At 39.5% G+C, this 12774-nt stretch overlaps 1 protein-coding gene across 2 annotated transcripts in view; it reads right to left on the reverse strand.

Moving 5' to 3' along the window:
• CBX1 (chromobox 1) overlaps positions 1 to 12101 on the reverse strand; it is a 36729-nt gene extending 24628 nt beyond the window's left edge. Inside the window, exon 1 of one of the 2 annotated variants that reach the window (XM_007482357.3) lies at positions 11836 to 12101. The gene's annotated coding sequence lies outside the window, so the exon portion shown is untranslated. The remainder of the gene's footprint in view (positions 1 to 11835) is intronic. The other variant, XM_001366957.4, reaches the window with a different exon arrangement.
• Between the last annotated feature and the right edge of the window lie 673 nt (positions 12102 to 12774).

The raw sequence follows: 12774 nt of genomic DNA on the forward strand, positions 1-12774 counted from the left end.
GGCTAGTCAATGGGGGTCAAGTGACTTGCCCAGGGTCACACAGCTGGGAAGTGTCTGAGGCCAGATTTGAACCTAGGACCTCCCATCTCTAGGCCTGGCTCTCAATCCACTGAGCTACCCAGCTGCCCCCAATCACTCTATCTCTTGGTTCATGTCTCAAATGACTTTCTCATCCATTCTACTTCAGAAGATCTTTCTAATCCTTTAGAACACAGCATAAGCAACACCTTCTACACTAAACCTTCCTAATGTCTCAAAGGGTAGTGCCTTTCCTCCATTACAACTATTTTTACATGTATTATCTTGTGTACATTATCTCCTTCAGAGAAAGTGAGCTTCTCCAAAGTTGTCACTGTTTCCTCTTTGTATTTTTGTAGTTCCAGGGCTTAACACAAGAAGATGCTCAATAAATGCTTGTTGATTTCAGAAACAGACAATGAATAAATTTGCAAGAAAAATGTAAAGGGCTATGTGAATTGCAAGCAAATCCAGGGAAAGCTTTCTAGGGAAGTATAATCCCTTAAGAATTTAAAATCTAGTTAGGAGAAATGATATGAGGAAAAGCAACTATATAGATACAAATAAGATTTCAAGGTCATTGAATAGAATTGATACATTGAGTAGAAAAATATACAAGATGGTCCTCAACTATTTGTAAATGAAAGGTTCAGACAATAATTCTGTAAAACAGCTAGAAGGGATGGAATCACCTAAGGCTTAGATGGAATTTAAACTGGGTCTAGAAGGATAGGCATGTCAAAATTAAAATTTGAAATTCACTTAAGAGAAACTGAGGTAATAAAAGTCCAAACATAAATCAATTAGCAATGGTAGCTATGGCCAATGAATGGGATCCAAGGCTGTTCAGTAACCAAGGCTGTCTCTGGAAGTTTTACAGGGCTCTATAATAAGCAGGAATATAAAAGTGGAATCAAGTTACAAAATCTTGGAGTAACAGGTGTTATGAATCTTGATTGGCTGGAGTATGATACAGTAACTTATGGTTGGTATATTCTGGGAATAGAAAACAGGGACTCAAGGTGATTTGTAATAAGTTACTGGTCATATGGGGGAGTAGAAGTATCAAACAAATACCCTTTCTTATTGATTAGCATATTACAGAAACTATGACAAGTGGGATGTGCTCAACATCATGGCATACAAGGAAGGTGGTTGGGACTAGTTGAAACAAGGAACTTGACATCTACTTTTGCAGGAGCTCAGCTTTACAGAAATAGAAGTTAGCTACACAGTCAACACTCTGCTATCTTGCATAGGAGCAAATACCCATTTCTACTTCCCTATTATTAAAGTACCTTATCCTAATATGACTTGAGAACAAATTAACAAAATCAATTGATTAAAAAAAAGTAATTGATCAAGTGAGATTTGGAAAGGTAGAAAATTCTATCCTAAAAGGAATTATGAGACCCAAGAGAACAAGCCCTCTTTTCCTTATTCTTTTGGTAACCTCATTTGGCCAACAACTATGACCTACTTATAAAAGGTGCTCAATATTAAATACTTAAGGCTCTTGTCACTCCACTGAAACTGCTTTCCCAAAAATTACCAAAGACCTTTTAATTGCCAAATCTTTTAACCTCCTTCTTGACCTCTGCAGTCTTAGACATTGCTGATTACTTTCTATTGATATTCTTCTAGGTTTTCTAGACAGATTTCTTCTAATCTAGTTGATCCATACACCCTTTTCTTAGTATCCCCCTAGCTGGAATTTCATCTAGGAGACACCCATGAACTGCAACTACTATTTAAAAATATCCTGGACCTTCTCTAGAGAAGATTAAAGAGATTTAAGGAAAGGGGTGTTTGTTCAAATGGTTGGAGGAGGTACATAATTATTTTTACTAAGTGAAATTTAGCATTTCTATCAATTAATTAAAAAAACACATTATTCTAACAGCCTTCACCAGACAACCAAAATAGCCCAGGAACCCTATGTTATCTGAACTTGGCCATCTCATCAAATTCCATAGGTTCCATTATCATCTCTATGTGGATTATTCCCAGATCTATAAATCTAGGCCTAACACTTCTCTTGCACTCCATATCACCCACCTACAGACTGACAAACACTCCTTGAGCAGAAAAGAACTCAATCTCTTTCCCTCCAAAATTCTCCCCTCTTCTAAATTTCTCTATTGAAGTGAAGGGCACCATAATTCCCTTAAGTCACTCAGGCTCACAACTGTGCTGTTATCCTCAACTATTCACTTGCACTCATTTCACATAGTCAAATCAGTTGCCAAGTCTTATTTCTACCTTCTCAACATCTCTCAATTAAGGGCCTCAACACCTCACACCTGGACTATTGCAACAGCCTTCTAACTGGTCTATCTTACCCTTGCTCAATAAATTCCATGGCTCCCATTACTTCCAAGATCAAATACACCATCCTCTAATACGCTTTTAAAACTCTTTCCAGTCTGGCCCCTTCCTATTTTTCTAGTCTTGTCATACTTTATTTCCCTTGATGCAATCTATGATCCAGTGTCCTTGGCTTTCTTGCTGTTTCTTGCACACAGCACTCCATTTTGTACTAGCTGATCCAAGCCTGGAATGTTCTTCCGTCTCACCTGTCTTCTGGCTTTCTTCAAGACTCTGCTCAAATCCCACCATCAACAACAGGAGGCACTTCTTAGTCATCTTTGTTCCCCCAGCTCCTTTCCTGTTTTGATGAAGTTCCATTTAAACTGCATGTTGTTTGCCCTCTTAGAATGTGAGCTCCTTGAGGGGAATCGACTGAGTTTTTGCCTTTCTTTATATTCCTCAGGGCTTAGCATAGCTCCTGGCATACATGTGGTAAAAGCTACAAGCTTATAGATCAACTGGCCACTGTTGACAGCTTTAAAAATGTACAAAAGAATGAAAGCTAATTCCAGCTGAAGCTAAAGGTGAAGGATTGTTTGGGTCTAGAAGGTTAAGGCCTTAAATGCCAAGGACAAAGTTTGGATCTTAATCAATGAGCAATAGGAATACTAGATGGATATAAGGAACTTTTAAAAAAATTCAAGTTATCTAAATAAATTCTTAGAAAGTTCAAAGATGAACTTCAACCACAAGTCCCAATGGTAAAAAGAAAAATCAGCATTCCTCATAGAAAGCAATACACAGCTGTCATTAAGAAGCAGGTAAAGGGAGAAGCTGGGTAGCTCAGTGGATTGAGAGCCAAGTCTAGAGATGGGTTCAAATCTGACCTCTGACATGCTTCCCAGCTGTGTGACCCTGGGCAAGTCATTTGACCCCCATTGACTAGCCCTTACCACTCTTCTGCCTTGGAACCAATACACAGTATTGATTCTAAGACAAGAAGGTAAGGGTTTAAAGAAATAAATAAAAAGCGGGTAAAACCTGATAGGGCATAGTAGAGGTGTCAAACATGTAGCCTACAACACTCAAATATGGTCTAAACCAGATTAAAATGTAATTGAGAAATGTTCCCATTCCTATTTGAGTTTGACATCACTGAAATAGAGCATCTTCCAGTGAAAATTCCAAACTACTTTTTGTCTGTTCCTCAGAATGTGGCTTTTTTATTTTGTTTTCTGGTGAAGGGAATGTTTTCCAGATAAGAAACCTGACAGCAAAAAATACTGTTCATGCCACACATTCACATGAATAGCAGAACATCCCCTAAAGAAGCCCTGGCCTTTGGTTACTCTAAGGAACCCAAGCTAGGATTTTTGTGTGGAACATTCATAAACCATGTCTGGGATATGTCAATAGCTTTCACTTTAGCAGTACCTGTAAAGGTGAAACCACTACAAGTTGAGTCACAGAAATCAGCACAGCTCTCAAAATAGAGAAAGAACATACTGACCTCTAAGGGGCAAATCTTATCCCTATAGTTTTTTCTCCTAAAGACTTGTAAGGGAAGGAAAAGAAAGTCAAAACAAAGCTAAAGTACAAGTTATGAATTAAATCAAGAGTTCCAAACAGGAACAAGTTTGGAAGCATCTAACAATGACTATCTCCCTCCATGAAGTTCCAAATTACTATTACCAATTTTCAATTCAATACAGGGCTGTAAATAGTAAAGAGAAAGGGGACAGAGCTAGGCATAGATAAGAAAGCCAGGCCTGAAGCAGGGAGGTCCCAGGTTCAAATGTAGCCTTAAGCACCTCCTTTGTGACTCTGGGCAAATCACTTAACCACAATTCCCAAGTCCTTACTGTGCTCTCCTACTGCCTTGGAAACAATACTTAGTTATGAATTCCAAGACAGAAGATAAGGGTTTAGAAAAAAATAGTAAAGTGAAAAAAAAAGTTCCTCAGGTATTGGAACACAGAGCCATAGCTTTTCAAATCAAGAAACCACAGTTCTTTCTTACATTAAGAGTGTAATCCGGGGCAGCTGGGTAGCTCATTGGATTGAAAGCCAGGTCTAGAGACAGGAGGTCCTAGGTTCAAATGTGACCTCAGATACACTTCCCAGCTGTGTGACCCTTAGGCAAGTCACTTGACCCCCATTGACTAGCCCTTACCAACTCTTCTAACTTGGAACCAATACACAGTATATGTACTTCCAAGACGGAAGGTAATGGTTTTATAAAACCCTTTTTTTATTTAAAAAAAAGTGTAATCTCTCATTTTATACACTTATGTGGTGAAATGATTTGTCCAAGGTGACACAGGTACTAAGTGGCAAAGGAGAGATTCAAATAAGCCCTACTGAAAATATTGCTTAATTTGGAATTTTAAAATCTAGGTTCTATTGTATCAATTCAATTAACATCTCTACCTCAAATTACTTATCTATTAAAAAAAAAAGGCATGCCTAGATATCTTCTAAAATCCCTTCCAGACATAAATATATAAATCTTTACAATCGAAAGTTCCTTATTCCATTATAGCATGATGCTTCTCACTTGTAAGACTGATTCCTTCTCAGCAATCACAAAATCTAATTTTAGAAAACAAATTCAAATAGACTCTTTCTTTGTCCCTTCCACACGTTTATAATTTATCTTGGACAGAACATTCAATGATTTCAATTGTCTTTACAATTTGGGAAACACACCCTATTTAATTCAATGAAGGTAGAGGATTAAGCTTCACAAGAGACAAAGTTTCTATAGTTTATTATGCTTACTACAATTCTACCCTGTATTTAAAGGGCTAGGAATCAGATCTGAGACCAATGCAAAAGATGGTTATCTTCTCTGAACTTAGTAATCATAAAGATACTAAAGAGCAAGAACCTGGGGGCAGCTGGGTGGCTCAGTGGATAAAGTGCCAGCCTAAAAAGGGGAGGTCCTGGATTCAAATATGACCTCAGACACTTGCTAGCTGTGTGACTCTGGGCAAATCATTTAACTCCCACAGCCTAGTCTTTACAGCTTGGAGGAGTTTCCCTTATATCTGACATGTATTTAAGGGTAGAGTTATTTTACAAGGCCAAAGCTAGGTATCTACTACATACTCAACATTAATTTAATCATGAGGGCTTATTTTAAAATTAAAATTCAGTGAAGCACATCATTGAGACTCAATTTATCATATAGTGCAGAAAGAAGAAAACTTTTTTGTTTAAATAGGGACACCAAAACTATAGTACCTATAAAAAATAGAAAAGTGAAACAGCCTATATAAGGAAAAAAGACACCTGAATACAGAAATTACTTGTTGAAGAGCTCCCTATGTGACAAGAATTGTTGGGAAAAAGTGTAAAGCAGTTAGACAAAAAACTGCTATATAATAGGATAACCTCAAAAAAAGAAATGAGATCTGAATATTAATGGTCATGACACAAAAAATAGAAGAAAACAAGATTAGATACCTATCTCAACTATGACTAGAGGGAGGGTACTTAACCAAACAAGAGGCAAAGTATAAAATAGCTAATTCTGATTATATGAAATTGAAAAGTGTGAATTTCAAAACCACTCTATTCAGACCTTTCCTTAGAAGATTGGATTTAGCTATTTCCTGATCAATAACAATAGAGATACTTGGAATAACAGAATCAGGTCTTGGAAACTACATTTCCCACCCCACTCAGTGTAACAAGATTAGGAAGGGGTGCAGCAAACTCAAGATTTATTTGAGAATATGGCCTTCAACAGACATGTGCAAAAAAGGACAGACCTCTGGGCGGTCCTAGGTCAAGCTAGAGCCAGCATTGGCACATGTGAGATGCAGGAAATGAGGTAGAGGACAGCCTCTGGAGGCTCGGGACTTCCTGTGAGGAGGGCTAGAGGGCAGTTGAGGCTGGTGCATGGAGTTGGAGGAGCCCCAGGGACTGCTTTCCTTCATATTAGTCATTGAGTGAAGGACTGATCCCTTTCTCTGCCTTGGCTATCCAAGGCCTTTTGGCTCAGCCTGAGCCAGAGTGATGTGTCTGTCTCTCTGTCTGTCTCAGGGTGTGTGTGTCTCTCCCCCTCCCCCAATACTTTCTTCCTCCTGTTGTAATTAAAACACCATAAAAAATTTGGCAGCTGACTTGAGTGTTTCATTTAGGAATTACATAAGTGAATTCCTTGGCAACCTTAAATTAATATATATTAATATATATTTCATATATCTTTTAAAGTGATTTAAATATCACAGAAGTTTCTGAATGAACACAATTAGGATAAAGGAACCTGTCAATGGTGGGGAGATGGAGCTTAACTTCAAATATCTTTGATACTAAAAGCCATTTCCTCACTAGATGTCTAGAGGGGGACAAAAGGTTCTAATAAGAACTACAAATTATTAATAACCATAAGACTGATCCAAATGACTAAAAACTAGACAAAGACAAAATAACTCAGGTTTTATTACCAAACACCAAATTGACAAAGACAATGTTGGAAAGGCTGCAGAAATACAGGCCAACATTAATATAACTTTTGTTGGCAGAGCTGTAATTTGGTCCAACTATTCTTTAAAGCAATTTGAAATTATACTAAAATGATGAAAATAAGAGACCACTTCTATAGGAATAGGAGGCTAAAGAGAAAAGGTCCCTCATACACCAAAAGTGGAAAAAAACATTTAATGCCCATAAATTGGGAAAAAGCTAAAGAGCTATAATACATGACTTTAAAAAGTATGCTGGAAAAAAAGTATATAGGAAAGAGAAAAAAATAATTCAGAGAAGCACCTATACTAACTGATGAAAAAAGAACCCCAATATATACAAAGACCACACAATGTCAATGGAAAGAATCTGTAAATTTGTAATGAAATATAGGATATGTAATTATAAGAATAAGTTTGTCTTCAAAGAAGAAATGAGAAAATGTACCTGCCTCCTTTTGCAGAAATGGAGATGACTATAGATATTGATTACTATATATACTATGACTGTTAAGTCAGGTAATGTGCTGTTTAGTTTTGCTGAACTTTTTCTACTTTTTTGTTACATTTGTTAAAAAGAGAAAATTCCTAAAGTAAGGGAAAGGATATATTTGAAAATGAAGGCTTGAAGGGAAGCTAAGTGATACAGTGCATAGAGCACCAGGCCTGGAATTGGGAGGATCTGAAGTTTAAAGAGCTAAATCAGTCTTAACAAAAGCACAAACATAACTTTACTCCTCCAAAATGATGTCAGATGAAGACCAACAACAGAAACTTGGCAACATCATTAACATTAATGCATTAACCCTGTAGTCCAATCTATGTAGCTCCCAGAGATGCAAAAAAAAAAAAAGATACAAATAGCCAATACTGAACTCCTAGTTTGCAGTAACTGCTACAGGACTTGTGTTTTTGCAAATCAGTGCAGAATTTTTTTAGAAATGGTCATAATCAACTAGGTGGCACAGTAATAGTGTGCCCAGCTGGGAGTCAGGAAGACTTGGGTTTTTTTTTTTGTTTTTGTTTTGGCAATGGGGGTTAAGTGACTTGCCCAGGGTTACATAGTGAGCATGTGAGGCCAGATTTGAACCTAGGACCTCTGGTCTCTAGGTCTGGCTCTCAATCCACTGGGCTACCCAGCTACCCCATGACTCAGTTTCTTGAGTTCAAATCTGGCCTCAGATGCTCACTATGTAACCCTGGGCAAAGTCACTTTATCTTGTATACCTCAGTTTTCTCATGTTAAATGAGCTGAAGAAGTAAATGAAAGACAAACCATTCCAGTATCTTTGTCAAGAAAATTCCAAATGCACCACCAAGAATCAGGTACAACTGAAACAACTAGACAACATTACAGAAATAAATGTCTATAGGAATATTATTAATTGCCACACTCACATTGCTCAAAAAGTTCCAGAAGGCCCAAAAACTCAAATTCTATTTGACATTTAAAGTCCTTCACAATCTGACTCCAGATCTTTCTGAACTTATTTCACTTTTAGCTGCCTCTACTCACTATACATTCCAGTCAAACCGACCTTTTCTCTCTTCCAATATATTCCATCTCAGTAGACGTCTACCTCACTTCTTTCTCTTTGAATCCCTACTTTCCTGCCAAGCTCAGCTTATGTCCTCTTCTACATGAGGCCCTTTCTTATCCCTCAGCCACTAATGCCAGGGAGGAAAAGTCAGGAGCTATTTTTTTTTTTGTATCCCCAACACCTGGCACAATGCCTGGAACACATGGGAGAAAAGTGATAGGTATACTGACTATAACAATTGGTTGCATTTGCTCCAGATTCCATTTTTCTGGGGGGTTTCTGATACATAACAATAATCCTTTAAAACTATAAGCTAAGTTTGAGAAATGGGGACCTACCAACAGAATAATACCCCAACTGCCTCCAACTACACCAACAGAGTCTGGATTGAGAACAATCCTAGAAACCTTTCTTAATATTATGATCATTATCTCACCAGGAGAGGCTCCAAAGATTTTCAGATAACTTTAATCCAGCCTATCTCCTTGAGACCCCAAAAGTTACTCCAAGTAGTTACTGTCAAGAATTTGCTGTTTAACCTGCCCCCCCAACAATTATCTTGGTGTTTTTTCCCCTTCCACATCTTTCAAACAATAATAGCTGGCAAATTTCTGTATCTAGGGGGCTCCTCTCCTTAAGAGAGGGGTTCCTACATGCATGCTTGTTCTGCTAAGAATACATTAAAATATTCTGCTTCTTCCTCAGTTTCTAGGATCTTACACTCAATTTGACTGGTCCAGTGGAGTCAGACACTGGAAGACAGTGGGTTGGCAATAGTAGGTGATAATAAATGCTTGAAGATAGGGAACACAAAAATACCTACATTGTTCTTATGACTCCAAAACATATTCTATTGGAAAATGTCACTAAAAAATAATAATTCTCTTTTAAAAAGTGTACTTGTGTTCTCTCATTTAAAAAATTCCTTTCTAATGACTACTGACATATTTCAAAGTAACTTCCTTTTCCCAAAAGAGGTTAGAAAATTAAGGCACTTAACCATATGTGATTAAGATAATGACAGTAGGCCATAGCACTATCCTATATAAACTTCATTCACTTTTAATTTTTATTAATTTTTTAAACCCTTACCTTCCGTTTTAGAATAAATACTGGGTATTGGTTCTAAGGCAAAAGAACGGTAAAGGCTAGGCAACGGGATTAAATGACTTGCCCAGGATCACACAGCTAGGAAGTGTCTGAGGCCAAATTTGAACCCAGGACCTCCCATCTCTGGACTGACTCTCAATCCATTGAGCTACTCAGCTGCCCCCCTTCAATCACTTTTTATTTTTTTTAAACCCTTACTTTCCGTCTTGGAGTCTATTCTATACTGTGTATTGATATCCAGCTGCCCCCATCGCTCACTTAAAAAAAAAAAAAACCCTTTGTATCAGCTCTAGAGCAGAAGAGCTAGGCAATAGTTGTTAAGTGACTTGCCCAGGGTGACAAAGCTAGGAAGGTTCAAGTGGCTGGTACTCCAGACTCCACCCTGGCTATAGAAGCCCAAGGGAACAAAAATGTCAGCTTAAGGAAAGAACAGACATTTTCCATAGCACTGAGGCTTTCTATTGACAGGCTTATCTTTCATATAAATAGCTGGAAGGCATCTAGGGAAGACAAAGGATTTCTTGCCTCTACTCACTAAAACTTTTCAAATTGTCACCTAACTGCTGGAATGACTTTTTGGCATGGGGGAGAGGAAACAGATAAAATAAAGGGCAGAAATGGTTGCCCTTTACATTTATTAAGCTCAAAGCAATCACAAAGCTTACCATTCCACAGGGGAAACAACATATGCATATATAATTAAATGCAAAATAAGGTATTGGGGTGAGGGGAAAGGTTGGAGGAGAAAAAAAAAACAGGTAAGGCTTCTTGTACTTAGCTGAACTTTGAAAGAAACTAAAAAAGTTCAGCAGAAGAGAGACTGCATTCCAGGCATGGGAGACAGCCCATGCAAAGGCAAAGCCGGGATGCATAATGAATACATAATAACCCTTCCAGAACTTAGAACAAATTTATGAAAAGGCCCAAAAGAAATGGCATTCTCTCCTATCCTTACTCTTCCCTGGTAATTTTTTCCAAAGCAATTTCCACCCCACCTCCGCCCCCTAGGGCAGTTTCCAAATCTTGCTCTGGAACTACTACTCCCTCCAAAGAAATTCACCCAATTGTGCAGTTTACAATACCTTAACACGAAGTCACCTCCGGTCAACAAGGGACCCAAATTTGTTGGACAAAAAAACTGAAGGGAAATAGAATTCAAGCCTTCTCTACTAACACCAACCTTCAAAGACTCAGGTTATGGTCCTATTATAGCTATTAATCAACATGCAAACAAACACCCAGGCTTTCCCTCCAACTACTTTTTAAAGATTTAGGGGATTTAGGGCTGGAAGAGACTTTAGCCGCCATCAGCACATCTTCCCTCTATTTGATTAGGAAACAGGCTTACCTAGGGTCAACTAGCTAGTCAGTTTTTGAGTTGAGATTCAATCTCAGGTCTTCCTTCAGCCCCAAAACCAAAACTTCAGCACAAGTTTGCCGCCACAAAAACAGCCTGGCACAAGAGGGATTAATCGCAGAAACGGTTCTTCTAAAGAAACATAGGCGATATTTTATTTCGAAATACCGATATTTGACAGTAAGTGCATCAATCAAGAGAACTGGCTTTAATTTTAAGTGCCTACTATGCGACAGCGTGGGCAGTCCCTGCCCTCAAGAAGCTCACGATCAAAGGGAGGGACAACAACTGTTATTGATCAATAAAACAAAGCATTTATTAACCACCAGGCTTAAGTGCCTAGAAGCACAGCGTTGAGTTCTGGGGATACAAAGAAAGGAAAAGATAGTCCCAATTCTCTAGAAACTCACGGGAAGTAAACAACTAACAACAATATACAAACCAGCAATAGACAGCATCGAAGCTTTCTGGAATTTTATTCAACAAGTTTTCTTCTTAAATGTAAAAACTTGCTTTTTTCCGAGAAAGGACATTCCACCCCACCCAAGCAAGAAAAGGGCGTACAAAGCCTTCAATGCTCCACACCTTCTTTCTTTTATAGAATAGAAAGTAATAACAATGTGGCTAAAGTAGCTAATGCTCGGTCCATCTCCCCTTGCCCCGGGGCTACATTCCTACTCCCCGGAGGAGCTTCAATGAAAGATAGTATTGGAGAACGCACCGCTGCCCCACGTGCGGGGGGCCCGACCGCCACACCGGCCGTTTCCGTCTCGGGATTCGCTTGCGCCGCGCGCCCTCCGCGGGCCCCGCCCCCCTCCCGAGGTCCGCGCGCGGGAATGGACGAGGGCAGGGGAGCAGTGGGGGAGGGGGGTATCGCGCGCCGTGTTCCTAACGGCTCCATCCCCATCGGCCTTCCCTGCCCCCTGCCCCCCCCCAGGCCTCCCAGTGTCAACCGACACATACACTCTCATATACACACGCTCATATACAGAGACACATACAAATACACACACTCCTCCCTCCTTACCTCAGAGCAGCGTCGACTCAACCCGGGGGGAATCGGTGTCGCGCCGCTAGCGCGTCGCTGGAGACTGGGGACAGCGAGAAGGAGGGTGAGCTGTCTAAACCAGGAGGAGTGGCGGCCGCGGCTAGCGCCTGGTGCCCCTCCTCACCTAAGATAGGTTAAGCGAAGCTCCCCCGGGCCCAGCCAATCGTCCCAGCTCCGCGGAACAAAAGAGCCCCGTACTCAGCTCTGCCCGCCGCGCGCAACGCGCAGGCGCCGCGACCCAACGCTAGGCAGTGTGGAACTTGAAGTCCCGTCCAGACTACAACCCCCAGGGTACAGCTAGGGAAGGAACGCAGTGACGTCACCCGACCTAGCTCCAAACTCCGGCTTGCGGCTCCGGGGACTTGTAGTGTCTGATTGGATTGTGGCACGTGCAATCAAACCATCTAGCAACAAGCATTTATTAAGCGTCTAAAGGCTGGGTACGTTGCTAGGGATACAGAGAGACAAGTGAAACATTCCCTTCCCTTGCAGTGCTTTCTTTTCTCTCTGTAGAAATGACTTTGACACAGAAACACAATAAACATGCCTTTAGACCAGTGTTGTGAATTCAAACGTCTAGACAGTTCTCTGTAATTTCTACATTAAGAATTATATTTCTTATAATAATTCTAGTTTAAGGCATTTATTGTAATATTTAATATACATTAAGATGTATATTTATCAAGATAGAAATCTAAGTGAGTTGCTTGGAGTGTTGCGGGGTTAAGCCCTTGACCAGAATTAAAAGTAGTACTTAAACCTAATTCTTACTAACTTTGAGACTATTTTGAGTTCTTTTTGAACAACAGAGGCTTCTCTATGAAAAAAAAAATGCAAAATAACAAAAAAAATTTAATTAAGTTACCACAAAATAATATGGCCTCAAATTGGGGGAGGGGGGAACTTGCAGTTTGAGAT

The sequence above is a fragment of the Monodelphis domestica genome, chromosome 2, assembly GCF_027887165.1.
Source record: "Monodelphis domestica isolate mMonDom1 chromosome 2, mMonDom1.pri, whole genome shotgun sequence".
Lineage (NCBI taxonomy): Eukaryota > Metazoa > Chordata > Mammalia > Didelphimorphia > Didelphidae > Monodelphis > Monodelphis domestica.